At 44.9% G+C, this 18,224-nt stretch overlaps 1 protein-coding gene and 1 pseudogene across 1 annotated transcript in view; one reads left to right on the top strand and one right to left on the bottom strand.

Annotated features, from left to right (window-relative positions):
- Positions 1–314: 314 nt before the first annotated feature.
- ABCA1 (ATP binding cassette subfamily A member 1) overlaps positions 315–18,224 on the top strand; it is a 128,168-nt gene continuing 110,258 nt past the window's right edge. Inside the window, exon 1 of the mRNA XM_004710968.3 lies at positions 315–554. The gene's annotated coding sequence lies outside the window, so the exon portion shown is untranslated. The remainder of the gene's footprint in view (positions 555–18,224) is intronic.
- LOC101647453 lies at positions 14,620–15,269 on the bottom strand (annotated as a pseudogene).

Raw genomic sequence — 18,224 nt, 5'->3', positions numbered from 1 at the left:
AGTTTAGAGGACCAGCCACGTGCTGGCCGGAATGTGGACTGGAGCTCCACTGGAGCAGCCCCAAGTCAGGCTTAGCTGCTTCTCCTAGGCTAGCACCCGACACCCAGTCCCCAACCCGGCCTGCAGCTGCGGGACGTCGCCCATTTAAGGGGCGGACCCCGGCTCCACGTGCTTTCTGCTGAGTGATTGAACTACGTAAACAGAAGCCGGGGCGGCGGGCGGGGAGGAGGGAGAGAACAGGCTTTGACCGCTAGTAACCCCGGCGTTCAGCACAGCCGAATCTATAAAAGGAACTAGTCCCGACCAAAAACTCGTAATTCCGAGGGAGAGTGAGTGGGGCCCGGACTGTCAGGGCCGAGCAGACAGACACCCTTCTGCCCAGCTGACTGGACAGGGCAGGGGCGCAGCGGGGCCAGCGCCGCTGGAGCCACTTTCTGGGGGCCTTCAGCTCCTTTTCTTCTTGGTTGCGCCGCCCCCCCTCCTGCACGCCCCCTCCTCAAACGAGCTTGTGAAAGAGTGGGGGCAGGAGACGCAGACCCTAAAGTAGAGCACAGGTAAGAGGCACTCTCGGGGCGCTATTGTTTTCAGTAGGGACCCAGGAAGCTCTCGGTTTCGGGTGCTTGGGTCAGGACTCTCTGGTCCCCATTTATTGCAAAGAAAATGGAGTGAGGGCGGCTGAAGTGGGGAGGAGACGTCCTGGGTGGGGTGGGGGCTGTGGAGACCCTGGGGCGCGACGCTGCTGAGCTGGAGGCTCGTTCAGCCCGCCCGGGAGCTTGGGGAGCATCTTCAGCGTGGAGAGTTGGGGCGCAGAACCTGGGGCGCAGCGGGGTCCGCCGCTGCAGGACGTGCTGCTGCTGGGCCGCCCGCCCGGTCGGTCGGTCGGCGAGAGGGACAGTCTGGCAAGAAGCACCTCCCTTTGTTCGGGAGCCCCGGAGCAGACTAGAAACCTCTCTGGGTCAGCCCGCGCCCCCGGGACAAGTGCCTGCGCCTGGTCCCCTCCATCCTAGCTAAACGGGTCTGAGTTGGGTGCCGACTTGGGGGGTGCGCCCCCGGACCGTATCAGCACCCCCTTGTTCCCTAGGAACTCGGGTAGCCCCAAACTGGGTCCCTTGAGCGTCTTCTGGCTTGGGACTTGCCGGGGGCTTTGTTTGTGTCCCGGAAGCCTGCCTACCGTCCCGCTCCGCGCCCGCGAGCCCAGGTCCCCAGCGCATCCAGGGTTTGCTCCTTGGGGACCTGCGGGCACTGGGGAGCCCCTTCCCTCGCCCCTTTCTGCACGTCTCTGGAAGCAATCTCAGGCCGGCGGGCACGCACCGGGAAGCTGGGGCAAGACTGCGGAGGGATGACCGGGAGTAACCCCGGCGGGCGGTGGAGCCCTCGGAGCTGCGGGGCGGGGCCGCGCGCGCGGAGGAGGGAGTTCGGGCGCGGGCCGCGCGCGGTCCCCGGGGACTGGCCCGCAGCGCCTCCTGCCAGGGCTGCTCGGGAATGGGCCCGGGCCCCAGCCTGGCCGGGCTGGTCTCCGGGAAACTTCCCACTAGCATGGGTGGTACCAGACTGGAAGCAACATCCTGGGCTTTCAGATCTGGTTGTTTTCTGATAGCTTGTTTCTGGACTTCCAGATCGTTGCTAAATCAGAGAAAGTTCCTGGGGGTGTCGACTTGTACCAGCGTGTGTAGTTGTGTAGACGCCACATTTGTTCCCCGTGGCATTTGTCAGCAAGAATGAAAAAAAAAAGAAAAGAAAACGTAGGAAATAAACAAGATCTTTGTTTTTCGGCGTCTTAGAGTCATTTCTGACCCCTAGCGACTGCTTGTACAACCAAGCCAACATGGAGCCCTGGTTGCAAGATCTTAGAGTGCGGTGGTGAGAACAAACAAGGGAAGAAATCAAGAAAGGAGGCCAGTATTTGATAGAAGACTAATGGGCCATAGTCTTTTGGTCATTGATACTGCCCTTTCAAAACCCAGTAAAACTTTCCCAAGAATCCCTGGTGGCGGTAGCGATTTCCAGTTGGGCAGCTAACCGCAAAGTCAGCAGTTTGAAACTCAGTGAGAGAAAGGGTAAGCTTTTTACTTCAGTAAAAAGTGAGGGCCTCAGAAACAGTTCAACCCTGTAGGGTCCCCATGAGTTATTATTGTCATTTTTTAACGACCTTGGTTAAGAAAATCAGCTGTCACTTCCCCTAATTCTTAACCCCATCCCCAACCCGCCCTAATTTTCTCTACTTTCAAAAGTGGAGTTTTTACAGGTTTGTTCACCAGTAATTTGAATCTCAAACCTGTGTTGATCTTTGCTGACAGAGCTGAGATGCCCGCTGAAAGGATTTTTTATCTTTTTACTTCAACTTATTCCTTCTCATATGTATCCATCACAGATATATGCTAGGGCCCTGTCCTTCTTGTCACTCTTTGAGAGACTTCTCCCAAAGCAAAGGAAGTGGGAAGGCTTGACAAGTATTCCTTAATACAATCTCTTAGACCCAGTCTCTATTTTCAAATACTAAGTTTCCCTTCTCAGTCTTTCCCAAGTGCAGCCATACAATCGTTCAGGTAATTCACGACAGGGACTTATTGGGACTCATTAGATACTGAACAAATCATCTATGCGGCAAAGAACCAGGGAAATAAAGAAAAAGAGGTCGCCAGGTTTAATGTTGGCCACAGTACACTTAGGGACCAGAATTGCTACAAGGACCAGGCTTGTGTTCTGGGATATCATACCTGATTGTAACCAGATGCCTGTCCTGTAAGAGTCTCATCTCTAGGTAAGCATTTGAAATCTCACGGCTTAGAAATATTTCAACTTACTTTTAAGTACAGGTCTGTAATGGGCCCTGGGCACATTTAGATTTAAGGAGCATTTAGAATTTATGTGAGAAAATGCATTAATGTAGTATAGGAAAAGAGTGCTTAAGGCTTGATCAAATGTTTTCGTACCTCTAGGCAAGGCAGTCCTGATGCAAATATTATTAAAAATGAATGAAACGGGATGAAACTCAGCTACTTAGCTTTTTGTCATATTTTGTACTACTTAACGTATATGAACAGGGATTGAAATATTTCTCAATGCTGTTTTTTTGTTGTTTTTGTTTTAATACACTTTCTACCTGTAAACCAGGTGGTTTATGTTGTCTCACTGCCTGGGAGTTCGTGCTGACTCATAGTAACCCCCTGTGGGCTTCCAAGACTGTAACTGTTCACAGGAGTGGGAAGTTCACCCTTTCTCCCCAGGAGGTGCTGGTGGTCACGAAGATGGTAGCCCAGTGCATAACCACTATACCACTAGGGCTCCATATGCCGTGTTCATGGTAACTGCATATTGTTAGTATATTTGTTATTTCAGTATTTAGCTCCTAAAATAATTCAATGGAAATTGCCTTAAGTTTTTTAACTGTGATCCTCTTGGATATCTAGAAAATGCAGGCAGTTTTTGCATTTCTAAAATACTCTCAAATTCAAATCCAGATTCTTACCATCAAGATATCAAAGAAACAATGCAAGTGCAGTGCTTCTGATGATCAATTATTCAAGCATCAATTTTTAAAGACACTTTCTGGAAATGCATTTTATTTAAACGTGCGGGGAGAAGTTCTAGAGACCGCCCTCATCTCTGCAGGTGGAAATAAGGCAAATGGCAAATGTGTTGCAGTTGTTTTCATTTTGCTTACGTAACTCTATAAGGAGCCCTGGCGAGGTCATGGTTACAAGTCGGGCTGCTGACTACAAGGTTAGCAGTTAGAAACCACCCACCGCCCCTCCGGAGAAAGATGAGACTTTTGACTCACGTAAAGAATTATAGTCTTGGAAACTCACAGGGGCAGTTCTGCCTGTCCTACAGGGTCACCGTGAGTCACCATTGACTTGATGGTAGTGCGTTTGGTTTTTATATGCTACATATATAGCATAGCAAGTGTTCATGCCTATAAGTACATACATGTACATATATATATCATATAGGATGATGTTCAAAGTACTATTATAAGTGCTTTTCTACCAAAGCAAATTTAACCCCTCTAACAAGCCGCCCATTTAGTGTCCCCATTTTCCAGATTAAGAAACAGGGAGGTTCATCAGCTAGTCCCTGGTCACACAACCTCACAAGGGCCTTAGTTGACATTTGAACCCAGGTGCGTAGACATCAGGGTCTCTGTCACTTTTTGTAAAGAGGTGGTGCAATTTCAGAGGCTAAGATCAGGGAACTTTCTGAGCACGCTTCTATGCATTCATTGGCCGTGGTCCTTAGCACCATCACTGCCTGTGTTTGACTTCCCTAGTGTTGTGCGTGGGCCAGCCAGATTCTTGTGAGCGTGCCGAGAGGGCAGCATGATGGAAAGAAGGGACACTAAGACGCACTCAGCTCTGATTTCTGTACTTGATTAAAAATGATCATTGTACTTTTGTTTTAGTCAAGTCTTTTATGAGTAGGTGCTGTGATCACAAAGGTTTTCCTGTGGGATCCAGAAACGGAAGTAACAGGAAATCTGACTGTGAAAGTAGAAAGAATTGAAGAAGGACAAAAATGGTAGGGGGAGGAGAGTCAATTATAACTTCAGTGAATTCTTTTTCATTTAGTTAGAAGACAATTCAATCCCTGCTTGTCCGGCCCCTGATCTTATCATGGACCAATTGAAGTAACTGTTACCGCTTTTGCTGTCTCAAAATCAAGTTTAGTTTTTTGGGTAAAGTTTTTCTGAACGTAAATAGTACAGTGATGGGAAACTGCCTTTCTTATTGATTGGTGAAACAAATTAAAAGTAAACTCATAGGAAACATTTCTCCTTGGCTCAACAGTTACATTTATTGTTGATTTACTTATGTTATATGCATTTCTAACCATATTGCATGTTAATAACTTAGCTCTTTTTTAGGGGAATCGCATGTGGTGTTTGTTATTATCTTTGTTTTACATGTAGGGATACTGAGATTCAGACATAAAAACGAACCTGGTCACAGGGTTTATAAACATGGAACTATAGTTACATCTCAGACAGTTTGATTTTCATGAGGTTATCCTCTTGGGGCGGGGGCGAGGTTTGATTAAGAAAATAAGATATTAGCAAGTGCCAAAAGTGGGTGTTTTTTACCTGAACACAGTTCCCTGGATAGGCAGCTAGCATGATATTATTGATCTGGTGCCCTTTAGAAATACAAGCAGCAGAGAATGAAATTCGCCTCTGTGCAGTGTGTTCATTTGGCACCTTCGGTGACTTTACATTCCTCCAGACCCTAAATAGTATTAAAGCAAAAAGCCATCAAAAATGGAAGTGCATCAGACTCTGGACTTAGTTTCTCAAACAAAACAAAGACTGAAGTCCACAAATCCCACCTTTCTCCACTTTGAAAGATAAGTCAAGTTTTTGCTAGCATTATAGTAGAAACTACTTTCAGCACCCTGCTTTTCCTCCCCCACACCTGGAGAAAATGGATCTGTCCCAACTTTTCACTCCAATAGGAATGGGCAGCACCATGTCTGCCAGATGTTTGATGCTTTTAAGTACAAAAGTCAGTCATGGTGGAGTGGATACCATCGTAACGGCCTCGTGTGTGTCTGTAGAACTGTGCTCCACAGGGCTCTCAGAGCTGGTTTTTTGGACGTGGATGATTGAAAGGCCTTTTTTCCAAGGCACCTCTTGGACTGAGCCTTACCTGTCTTCCTGTGTGTGTGCTTCTTCAGGGGGGTGTCTTTCTTTCACTCGCCCCGGTCCTTCTGCTTCATTTCTCTTTAGGTGAAAGGGTCAGTACATACTGATTTGAATAAATCGAAAAGAATAGAAACCTTGGTGTGTGTTCTTATTCTAAAAGGCTACTTAAGGTGGGAGTGGCTACGTTTCTGATAGATTGAGACATTTTAATGTGCACTTCAATGATTTAGGCTGATTGCCGTTTTTTACTGAGGTGAAATTGCGTTTTGTCAAATTACCCATTTTAAAGTATACAGTTCATGTGACACTGAGCAGATTACTTTTTATAGCATAAATCATTCTACTTTTTCTCAGTTTCACTTCCTTTTGAAGCAGCTGTGATTTGAGAAATAGTCTGTGACTTCCCACATTAAAGTATTTTGATTGTCTATTATATTATTAAGACTATCGGTGCACATGTTATCCATATCTTAGTATTCTTAATAGTGAGATTACTCACTAAGTTACTTACAGATGTAAAAACTAAAGAATAACTTCATGTGCTTTAAGTTTACTTTGATTTTTTGTTTTAACTCTTTTTGATATTTGTTTAAACTCTTACAACATTCTTGTAAGAAGCACTGAGAAGTCAAAACATTTTATCTGGCCTATCTTAAAGTCTTGGTGTTTTATGATAAACTGGTATTGGGTGAAGGAGCCTGGGGGTGGGGGGCAATGGTTTAAACATTGAGCTACTAATCCAGAGGTCAGCAGTGAAAACCCACCAGCTGCTCAGAGGAAGAAAGATAAGGAAATCTTCCATAAAGATTTATGGCCTCAGAAAACCTAGGAGTTGTTCTACTCTGCCCTTTAGGGTTACTGTGAGTCGGAAGCAACTGGAATCTATTTGAGGACAGTGTTTTTTCCTGTTGGTAAGGAGTATGTGAGGGTTTTTTTCTGAGACATTTTCTTTCAGTTGATTCATGTATAAAAGTTTCCTTTTGTACTCTGAAGCTGCCTTTAGAGTATTTGTTACCTGACTGCAAACTCAAACTCACTTCCAGCTAGTCAATTCTGACTCATGGCAAGCCTATAAGACAGGTAGGACTGTTTCTCCGGGTTTCTGGGAAGGGGACCCTTTATGGGAGTAGAAAGCCCCATCTTTCTCCCCCACAGCAACTGTTACCTAGTCCCTAAATAAATAAATAGAATATATGTTTAGTGTCAGGACAGCTTGTAGAACGTAGGTACAGATATCAGTGCAAAAGAACATGGGCATCATAGTCAAAGACACGGGTAAATAAAAAAGTACTGCTCCTACAGTTTGATAAATTCACAGATTTATTTCAAATATAGTGAGTTTCAACATGCTTCTGTGATCAGTGGCTGTATGAAAACAAATTATCTCAGTCATACGCTTATCTTAGTCTCTATAGGGTGCCTTAAAAAAGATCCAATCAAAATAGCACCTTCTGAGGGATGTCTTGAACCCCTTAAATTTAAGATAAAGGGTGTTCACAAAGTTTTGAAGACTTTGTGGGACACCAAAGGGTAATCTTGACAGATTTTCTCAAAGTACACAGCATAATCACGGGCTTGTTATGAAGAGATTTTAAGAAAATCAAAAACTACACTAGTAGAAGGCCAGCAAAATTGCCTGGATCAATTGTTTTATATCATCGCCATGCACCCATCCATTCTTCAAAGGTACCAAGGACTGTCCTAGGAGAAAGACGTTGGGAATCTGCACCCCATCCACCTACAGCCCTGCCCCTTCAGATTTCTCTTTGCCTCCCAAACCAGAAGAACATTTGAAAAGAACACAATTTGAGTTTCTCGGGGATGCCAAAATGGCCCTTTTGACATGGGTTAAATCGAAGAGCTCAGAATTCTTGGAGGAAGGATAAGAGACATGGAAAATGCTGTCTTGAGAAGGGTGTAGATCTAGATGGAGGAAATGTTGAGAAGCAGCAGCTTCTTCACATTTTAATTATTTGTGTTCAATAAAGGTCTCTGCCATCTTTGAAGTGGGCATTTGTGTGCCTGGGTGTGTGTGTGTGCACACGTGTGCATGAAAAGTTAAGAACACAACGCTTGGCACATGAAAAAGCTCAAGACGCACTGCCATTCCATCGATTGGCACCTGGTAATTGCTATTTATGTCTATTGCTGTGTCAATAATTTTAAAAACTCTGATTTTCTGTTCCTCACTGCCCTTGAGTCATTGCTGACTCATGAGAGATCCTGTTCTTGTTTCTGACTTACCACGTTGGGAATCTCTTTGGAAATCAAATACTCATTTGGATTCTAACTTCTGGACATTTTCATGATTGGTATAGGTTCTCCTGAAACATATAGTGAAAATTCAAACTCAAGTTAACTGCCAAAGAGTTGACTCTTGGCGACCCCTTAGGGCAGGGTAGAACTGCCCCTGTGACTTTATGAGATGATATCTCTTTATGGGAGTACCAAGCCTTGGTTTCCTCCCCAGGTCTGGAGGGGTGTTTCCAATCGCTGACCTTGAGGATTGCAGGTCAACTCGGACCCACTACACTACCAGGGCTCCTTCCAAAACCAGTCTCCATTGTCAGAAGTGGAAGGTCACTTACAAAATAATTGGAAGCAATTCAAATTGTTCTTGTTACCATGCATCTATAGAACAGCTATTGCTTTCCAAAAGCACTAGCTTAGAGACTGGATCTTCCTTTGTTTAGAAAGGAACTTAGCAGGCTTTACAGCACTGTTAAAGAGACGACCAAATAGAGATTTCTTTTTCCTGGAATAAAATGGCTAAAATGGTTCACTCACTAGCATTGAATCCAGGCTGATTGATAGTGACCTGTGAGGACAGGGAAGAAGTGAGCCTTTGAGACTGTAAGTCTTCACAGGAGTGGAAAGCCTCCTCTCTCCCTCACAGGAGTAAAATGCCTCTCTCTCCCTTGGAGAGGCTGGTGATTTTGAACTGCTGACCATGTGGTTAGCAGCCCAACTTGTAACCACTATGCCACCAGGACTCCTTTTGCACCAGATGCAGAGAGAGGTTAAATAACTTGTTTATGGTTCACATATTTGACTCCTTTCAGAGCTAAGGATTTATGCTTAAGTCCTGCTGAGTCAAATAACTGAAATGTGGGTGTAGGGAGACAACTGGACATGAAATAACAATAATATATAATTCATCAAGGATTCACAAGGGTAGGAGGGCTGGGGAGGGAGGGGGAGAGGAGGAGCTGACACCAAAGGCTCAAGAAGAAAGAAAATGTCTTGGAAATGATGATGGCAACATATGTACAAGTGTGCTTCATACACTTACTTCAATGATGGATTGTTATAAGACTTGTAAGAGCCCCCCAATAAAATGATCAATTTTTAAAAAGGGAAACGATAAACTAGCAGAATTTATCGTGACATAAGAACTAAGTAAAAGACTGTTGCACAAAGGCAGTATGAAAAAAAGAATTGTGCTTTCTTCACTTGGCTGAATTCCTCAATTCCTCTTGCTATCTTTCCAGAACCCTTTAAGGAATACATCTCTGTATCCTCTGTCCTTCCAAAGCACATTAGTATAATTTCTCAATGTGGACCAATTTGCTAGAAGCTTTGAGGGTACCAAAGATTCTGACTGCTCACAGAAAGATGGGCAGTTGAATCCACTAAGCCACTCCCTGGGTGAAAGCCCTGGTGATCCTTGGAGACTGCAGCCCAGAAAGGCCAGTAGGGCTGCTCTTATTCTATCGGGGGCCACTCTGAGTCAGAATGCACTTGACAGGAAACATCATCATCATCGTCATCGTCATCATCATCCCATTTATACCCTTCACCTGCATGTGGAAGTTGAAATATAATTTTGGTGTTAGAGATCAGTATGATGGTTTCTCAGCTTCTTAGGTATATATTTCCTCTAAAACGTTGAAGCTGGCATCCCAGGAGGCTACCTTAGCCGTAACTCCAAGTTAGAAGAGCCTAATGTAAGGACCATCATCCTGGGGGTTCTAGCAGTCTCTCACTATTGTTCCCATCTAGTGTGGTCCCTGTCTGGGTGGTTGGTGGTGGTACCTGGGCACCATCCGGTGATTCTGGTGTCAGGTTCGTGACGGTCGTGGCTCAGGTGGCTCGTTCAGCAGTCCCCTGGACTCAGTGTTTCCTTGAGTCTTTGGTTTTCCTTCCTCTTTGCTCTGCGCAGAGAGGCCAGTGATTGCGTGACTGCTCGTCACATTTTAAGACCCCAGTAGCTAGTCTGTTGATCTGATTTTCATCCTGAGGGATTCCAAACTAGCAGCCTAATCTCCCTCAAGTGAAAATTGCTCCTTGGTGGGAAGTTTGAATTGAAAGACAATCTCCAGAGAAGTCCTGAATGGTGAGGATTTCAGGGCCTGCTTCCTTTTGATAAAGTGTAAAGCACTGAACTTAAATATGCCTGGTTAAAATTAATTGTGCCTCAAGGCAGGGCACACTTTTTACTTTAATACTTTTTACTTTAATAGTCATATGAATTGTAGTAAGGATCTTGAGTTCAAGATGAGGAAAGCCTTGGGTCGGTCGCGATTATTCAGTTGTCAGCTCTGTTGGAGGACTTGCAAATGTAGTGGAATGAGGGCCGTTTTCCAGTTTGCAACTCTAGTCACATTGCATGGGATCGCCTCATGGCTCTCTGCTCTGCTGTGCCAATGGATGGGTGCCTGTCTCTTCAAATGGACTCCATTATGGAGTGTGGATGTTCCTTTCCCCTGGATCCGGTAGAGCAGAGCGGCATTCCAGCCTGAAACAGCGCCTCCATTTGGCGACCCAGAGCTCACGAGGTAGTCACTTAGCACGTTGTCACTTGGGGGATTGGATAGTGTGAACCTATAAATGCCTCATTAAAAGGCAAAACAAAAAAACAAGGCTGTCAGACGTTCCACCCAAGACCGTCTTTCCACACCATCTTCCCTTGAGCACGTTTTTCTCTCGTGAACAAAATGATTTGGGAAAATCTTCAAGACAGTAAGATTTGGTGAAAGGAAAACGGAATCTTGATAACGTTGGAATAACACAGATCCATTTTCTTTGGTAGAATCCTCCCAAACCACAAATAGTAGAATTGATTTTACCTGTCTCCCCACCCCCACCTCTTTTTTAAGAAGCTTAACACCCTTAAGGCTTTGTTTTTCAGAATCACAAGTAGGTGGATTTAAACTTGTGATTTTCTACCTCTTTGCTGAATTTATTTTGAGGAATGAGCCAAGTGGTGTGTTTTGATTATGGTAGAGATGGAGTTCATTTCTAAGGTTGGCAGGGCCTCTGTACCTCCCTGGGGCAGTGATTAATTCTCAGTTACTGAGTTAACGGCCTTTGCTGGCCTTTGGAAGCTGAGGGGTCTCTGACACATGCCACCTGCCTGCTGTGGTCAAGAGCTGGGTGGTTAAAGAAGACTTTCTGGGAAATGGTGACTGGTTTTGGACGCATAGTCTATGAGCTTGAACTAAACTAGAACCTGGAGATTAGTTAACTCAATTTGGTCTAAGTACAGGAAAGGATGTGCTGAGATAGAAAAATTGCCTTCGGGTGTACATCAGTTTCATTGGGTGCATTCTTGACTTTGAGCTCATGTGTGTTTAGGGCCCAAGGCTCCTGAGCAAAGCCAGCAGCCTTGTATTTAGGGTTGAACCCTTAGGAGGCGGTGTCTTGTTAGCTGGCCTGTTTCCAAGCCCGGCAAATGTCAGACTCACCCATGCTCCCATGAAGTCAATGAAAATGAATGTTCTTCCGAACAAATTAGAGAGACTTTCAGGAAAACCAAATTGAATCCACAGCCACTTGAACTTGTGTTTCTTTGAACACAGCTGGGAATTCTGTCATGGTTTGGGGCCACTGGAACATTTACTTTCAATTAAATTTCTCATTTTGCACAGTTGTGAACCTGCTTTAACGCTTTCTTCTCATCCCATTGACTTCAGAGGCTCTCATTTGGCAAATATTTACAGAGCAAATGTTCTGGGCCAGGGCTTAAGTGTGGTGGAGAACAGGAGGATGTTGGGACACAGGAGCTCACCTCACAGAGCTTACAAAGCAGACTCACCGTGCTCATATGAAGTCACTGAAAATAATTGTTCTTCCCGACAAATTAGAGAGACTTTGAGCTGATCAGGGTCATCTGATAAATTGGTATGGCATAGAAGAATGCAAGTAAGGTTATAAAGTTGGAAGCCCAGATTTCAGATAGGTAATTCATTATAAAGGCTCTAGGAAATGGGGTGGGGAGAGAATGTGGCCAGGTACTAAGGAATTGGAGGAGGTTTTCTGATTTGGAAAATAGGAGCTGGCCCACACGATAGTGTGTTGGGAATGATACGGGTGGTGTAGGCTCTCCAAAAGGGGTAGGGCTTATAGCAAACAATGATCAGAAGTAGCATCAAATACAAGGGTGATACCATCACCTCCCACTGAGGTTGGCCCTGCGGAGAGCTACAGGTTGTTCTGTAAATGCCTTTGGGGAAAACAACATCTTGAAGAGCAAAGAGATCATCCTCCTTTAATAAACTATTCAGTCTTTGTCACAGCCTTGGTGAATACCTTGCCCTAGGGTGTAGGCCATGGGGATCATTGTAATTGCGACTGTTGACTATCGGGATGCTCACTTCATTCCAAGAATTACAAATGATTCATACATGGTATCTCATAACGAGGGTCTATGGGTTCAGAGCCAGGATTCAGACCCAGTCTTCCCTGGCTCCAAACCCTCTCTTGTTCCTGCACTAGAAACTCACTGTCATAGCATTGATTCTGACTCCTAGTGACGCTATAGGACAAGGTAGGACTGCCCCTGTGGGTTTCTGAGATGGTAACTCTTTACAGGAGTAGAAAGCCTGGCCTTTCTCTGAAGAGCAGCTAGTAGCTTTGAATCGCTGACCTTTTGGGTTAGCAGCCCAGCATGTAACCACTGCACTACCAGGGTATCTGTGCGGTTAAGGGGGACGAACTTGCGGGAGTCTGTTCCATAGTAGACTAGATCCATAGGAAGGGAACCGTCAGTGACAAAATTTGGATTTGTCTGTCCCCCATCATCCTTTGAGTGCTTTTGTAAATGCAACTTCTTAGGCTGGGAGAAGACTCACTCTAAAGGCGCTGACCCTTCACAGATATAAGCGCACAAAATGATCTTTGCTCCTGTAGTCACTAAGCTATTCCTCCTAAAATCTCTTGGAAAACCAGCCTACAAGAGCAGGGTACGTTACCCAATGAAGCTTTTCTACAAATACAGGATTGCTTATGCAGGCTTGCTTGCTGGGGTTTTATAGTTCATGGATGTTTGTGAATTACATTGTCGTCTTTTCCCTGGAGGTCCCTCCTAGTGTAAGCATTCTATCTGTGGTTTGAAATTTTGGTTTTGTTTATCCTTCTCTGCCATATAGTGTTGACAGGCTGTTCTAGAGGAAAAGTTCTTTCCTTCCATGGTCTACCTACCCCTTGACCAGGGAAACAGCAAATATTGTAGTTGTCTTGTTTGCTGAAGGCTTCCTTTGACCGTTGCACTATGTTTGCTTGGTGGTCATCAGCAGGCGAAGAAGGGCTCTGACATACTGTTAGAGTCTCTCCATGGTTCTGTGACTGTAAAACAAGAATGTGGGCACGGGACAGGGCTGCTTTCAGGAACCCTGGGTCGTGACAGTTTTACAGGTCCTGAGACTGTTTTAACTGGAATTAACAGGAATATAGAGGGTGATAAATTGAATCTTTGATTGTCTAAATACCAGTGACATGATAGAAATAGATTAAAACCTTTGGAGTCTCCTTTAAAATAGAAATTGCTGGCAGCATGAAGAATTATGCTTCTTGAAAGCTCATTACAGGTTTGTAAAGTCTTTGTGGTTCCCTTCTAGCTTTCCATTGTTATGTATTCATTTCATAGCTATCTTTGGGAAAATGGAGCCCTGGTAGTGGAGTGGTTATGCGTTGGGCAATGATCTGCATGGTCCTCAGTTCAAAACCACCAGCAGCTCCTTGGGAGAAAGATGAGGCTTTCTACTTCTGTAAACAGCTACCGTCTCGGGGGTCGCTATGAGTCAGCATTGATTCAATGGTAGCAAGAGAGTTCATTAGTAAATAATTTTGTCCAGGACATTGGTTATGGGAGAAAGAAAGGTGTGTCTTTATCTGAAATCTTATTGTTAATAATTGAGTAAGTCTGACACATTTAATATGAAAAAAATTGCCCTTCATTACACATTATTGAAATTGATCATATGCTTTGGATCTTCTTCTAGAGAGATGCAATAGCTTTGTTTACCCTGGACTTTCACTTTGCAGGCTTTCTAAGCTCCTTTTGGTCATCTCACATCTGAGTATTAACATGCTACTGCTGTAAAAGGAAGGGACTTTCAGAGAGGGCTGAGGGACATTAATTCTAGGTCTAAAGACCCCTGACTCTAGCTCTTCTGCTTGCCTCTCCAACGGAGGGAAGTTTGACTAGAATTGTGGGTCTCAAAGATAGTTGGGGAGTACTACCTCAAGCTCACTTTCATTTGAATTGATTCCAACTCATTGTGACCTTACAGGATTATGTAGAATTGCCCTTTGTGGATTTCTGGGCCTAAGAAAACCTCATCTTTCTTCCATGGAGTAGCTAGTGGTTTCAAACTGTTGACGTTTCAGTTAGCCGCCCAATATGTAACCCAGTAACCCACCAGGGATTTTTCTATGTTGAGGAGTAAAAGGTATAATTTCAGGAACACTGGCAAGGATATTCTGTGTGTGTGTGTGTGTGTCTAGAAGTCTTGTATTTGAATTTCAAGAACGAAAAATGTGTTCCCAAACAGCTGGATATGCGAGTCCAAAAAAAAAAAAAGAGAAAATGTTTTAACTGCCATACTCACTCTGAAGCCCGTTCATCTCCTTCAGCATCCCAAAGATGAGCGCATTCTGCTTAGCTCTAGAATAAGAGTGGCAAACACGCTGCACCACTGACATCACAGGACAGTTGCCTATAAAACTAGACTCTGACGCTGGGCTCCAGCTTTGTTCTCTCACGGGTCATCATCTTCATCCGGGAGAGCAGTTGGTTGTCTGCGCAACCTCTGAATCATGCGCATACTGGGCTGCCACAGCTGGGTCCATATCAACCTCTGGTGGGGCAGGAGCAGGCGTGGCCACAAACTCCAAGTTCGGATCGTCAGCGAGTTTTCCAGCAAGCCAAAGGAAGGGCTTTTCAAAGTGGTAGTTGCTTTTGGCAGAAATGTCATAGTACTGAAGGTTCTTCTTTCGCTGGGAAGACAATGGATTTTGCCTTCACTTTCCTGCCCTTAATACCCACTTTCTTGCCACACAGCATGATGGGTATATGCTCCATACTTCAACCAGATCCCTGTGCCAGTTAGGCACATTCTTGTAGGTAACCCTTGAGGTTACGTCCAACATTATAATGGCACACTGGGCTGGAATATGATGGGCATCTCTCAGTCCTCCACATTTTTCTTGACCTGCCGTATCCCACACGTTGAATTTGGTGGGTCCTCTGTTAGTACAGAACAAAAAGGGATGGACCTCAACGCCCGAGGTAGCTACTTACTTCTCAAATTCACGTCAGGTGACGTTTCACAAATGTCATTTTTCCAGTTCCATCGTCACCCACCAGTATGAGTTTGAACTGGACTTGGGGTTCACCTTGGGAGGCCATCGTGTGGACCATCCAGAAGTGTCTCCGGGCCGTGCTTCAGCAAGGAGATTCTTAATCGTACAGATCTCAATAACTTCTGGAGGCCAGAAAAGTAAAACTGGGCAATCAAAATAGTGTCAGGCTTAATAAACTGATAAGTCAGAGCCTAGGAGAAATCACTGGATGACTCGGGTCTCCTCCCGTCGTCATATCAGCCATGTCCGCTCTTCAATCTTGGGCACATAAAGTCTGTCCCAGTGGATCCTTGGGCCTTCAGGAACCTCAGTAGGCTTTTCTGTGACATGATTACTGATCGAGAGCCATATGCTCAGTGTGGCAGAGAACAGACCTTTTCAGGGCCAGCACGTTCTGTTAGGCTTACAAGTCTCATAGCCTCGTTTGACAGGCCTTGGGTATCTTTCTGGAGATGAGGGAGACACTTAACACACACAACATCTGTGATACTTGCTTTTGCATCAACACCTCTTGAATAGGCAATCAGTTGAGCATTAAAACCAGCAACAGTTTATATATTTAGATTATAGTTAAATCCTTAAATCTGCTTCCTGCTTTGTAAGGGAACCCACAGCCATCAAGTAGATCCTGACTCAGAGTGACCCTCTGGAACAGGGCAGAACCACATAGATATACATACATATGTGTGTGTGTGTGAGTGTATATATATGTATATATATATATAAAATTTAGAGAAATAGCTGTCATACAACTACTAATTTTGAAGGGTGAAAATTAGTTACTGACTGTCCATTCTGAGTATATGGACTATTTGGGTAGAACTTGTTAAAAAAAAAAAAAAAAGAATACACAGGACCATAGAAATAATCGTGTAGTGGGAAGAGACAGATAGCAATGTTGAACAAGTTCTGTCTTGAGAAACCCAGGGGGTGAGCTTTACGTCTAAGTACGTCACTTCCTTGGAGAGGGGCTGCAGCTTCTCCATGTCTAAGATTGGGGCAGATGCATAGCGGGGGTGGATCTCCAAGATGCCATCCAACTCTTCAATACATTGACACGAATAACTTGTGTATGGCCTGGCGATCGTGCCTCTTCCTCTGCCCAGAGGGGCCAGCTTCCACAGAGAACAGTGACAAGCACGAGGGCCCTCCTGAGTAGTTTTCCTGTCTGAACCAAGCCCTGTCTAAGTGGTGAGGGACTCTTACCTTCCGTGGGAGCCCAGCACGAAGACCTCGTGACCCTTGGCCTCACATGTTCTTTCAGGAAGGAAAAAGACGGACCCACCTTTCTGCAACTGTAAACAGTTTCTGGTAGCAGTGCAAACGTGCATTTTCCCCCTCTCACTACATTTCCGTAGACAGATTTAATGCTTTAAAGGGTACAGTCACGGGAGTTAGTTCCTGTTTTTCTTTTGACTGCGCTAAGTGTGTGTGTGTGTGTGTGTGTGTTATGTGGAATCCTACTCTGCCTTTTTAGAATACTTTCCTCTTCTCCTTTCTTCTTTATGTTTCTCTTTTCTTTGAAACTTACCTAGTCACTGGACGTGGAGACTTGGACATACCTTTTGGGAAGGGAAGAGGTGGCATGGGACAGGGTGCTAGGAGCAGACAGGGTCATTCTTTCCCCTGCACACCAGGCTTCCTGAGACCTATCCTGTAGATTTTTCCCCCCTTTTGCGACATCATGGGATCAGGGTAGCATTTTAATTTTGGCTTGGGGAGCAGTAAAACCAATGTCCAACCCTGACTGTCCCCCGTGAGCTCTTTGCAGGAGGCGTGTAGTGTCCAGTGCACTCCCACTTCCCTGAGATTCCTGTGCTCCAGGCCCTTATCTGCCCACTTGCTCCGTTTCATCTTTCTTATGCATGTCCAGTGCTGGACATTCAATCTGGGAAGTTTTCAAGTAACTGCGCACTTCTTCTGCCAGGCACTAGCATCCAGTGCCATGTTGCATGCATCCGCTGAGTGTTGTAGCCTTCTCTCTCTGTTTAATTTTCTCCCAGCAATACCATCGTGAAGTGCACCCTGGCCCCAAATGTCAAACAAAGCCTGGGTTAGCAACAGTGGCTGCCGCGAGGCACAGGAGAAGTGCCTATGTGGAAGGGCAACAAAAGGCTACTAGGCAGCACACAGGTAGAAGCTCAATGAAGTTCTTGAAATTGCTTGAAATTTAGGCACATTACATGTGACAATCATATGATGCTCTAAAACCAAGAAAACATTCTCTATTCTGTGAGAGGACTGACTTCACGGAGAGCTACAAGGCTAGCGAACCTTCGAGAGGGACCCGTTTCAGGGGTGGGGAAATGAGTAAATCACCTGGATTGAGTACCCAACACCAAAGCGAATCCCTGTCAGCATGTGGATGAGCACTGCTAATGCAGGGTGCATGTTAGAGAGGCTTCTCATCAAGCAATAGCAGACTGGGATATGTTGTTGGCATGATGTCCAACTCAGATAATGCTGTGTTCAACAGAATGTGTCATGGATGTCAGGCTATGCATGACTTTATATACATGGCCACCCATACTAGTGTGTACATATTCCTATAGCTACATCTGTCTCTACACACATGCACCTCCATATTCATACCCATACACATATTTGGCTATATACATATTTAAGTAACCACATACCTCTTTTGGTTGGTATTGGTGTGACTTTGGACAGGTGTCTGTACTAGTGCTCCACCCTCTCCGTCATGATCCAGAGTAGTCTATTCCATCTCTCTGTGCTCCTTTCAGCCCTGACTGCTGGTGGCAAACACTGATCTGATTTCTGTTCTAGTTGTTTCTCCTTTTCCACAAATCACACAATGGAATTACAGGGTATGTATGCTTTTGTGTCTGTTTGTCATCCCCTAGAAGAGGCTTTTAAAATTCATCCTTATTGCTGTATATGTGAGTTGCTGAGCAGGATTCCAGTTTTTATTCATTCATGATGGGCATGCAAGTTGCTTGCAGTTTGGGGTGTGTGTATCAGACTTCTGCAAACATACAGA

This window comes from Echinops telfairi, unplaced genomic scaffold, assembly GCF_000313985.2.
Source record: "Echinops telfairi isolate 266 unplaced genomic scaffold, ASM31398v2 ScPeMD7_7410;HRSCAF=8448, whole genome shotgun sequence".
NCBI classification, from domain to species: Eukaryota; Metazoa; Chordata; class Mammalia; order Afrosoricida; family Tenrecidae; genus Echinops; species Echinops telfairi.
The sequence above is the reverse complement of the archived record's forward strand: the minus strand, read 5'-3'. Positions and strand labels throughout refer to the sequence as shown.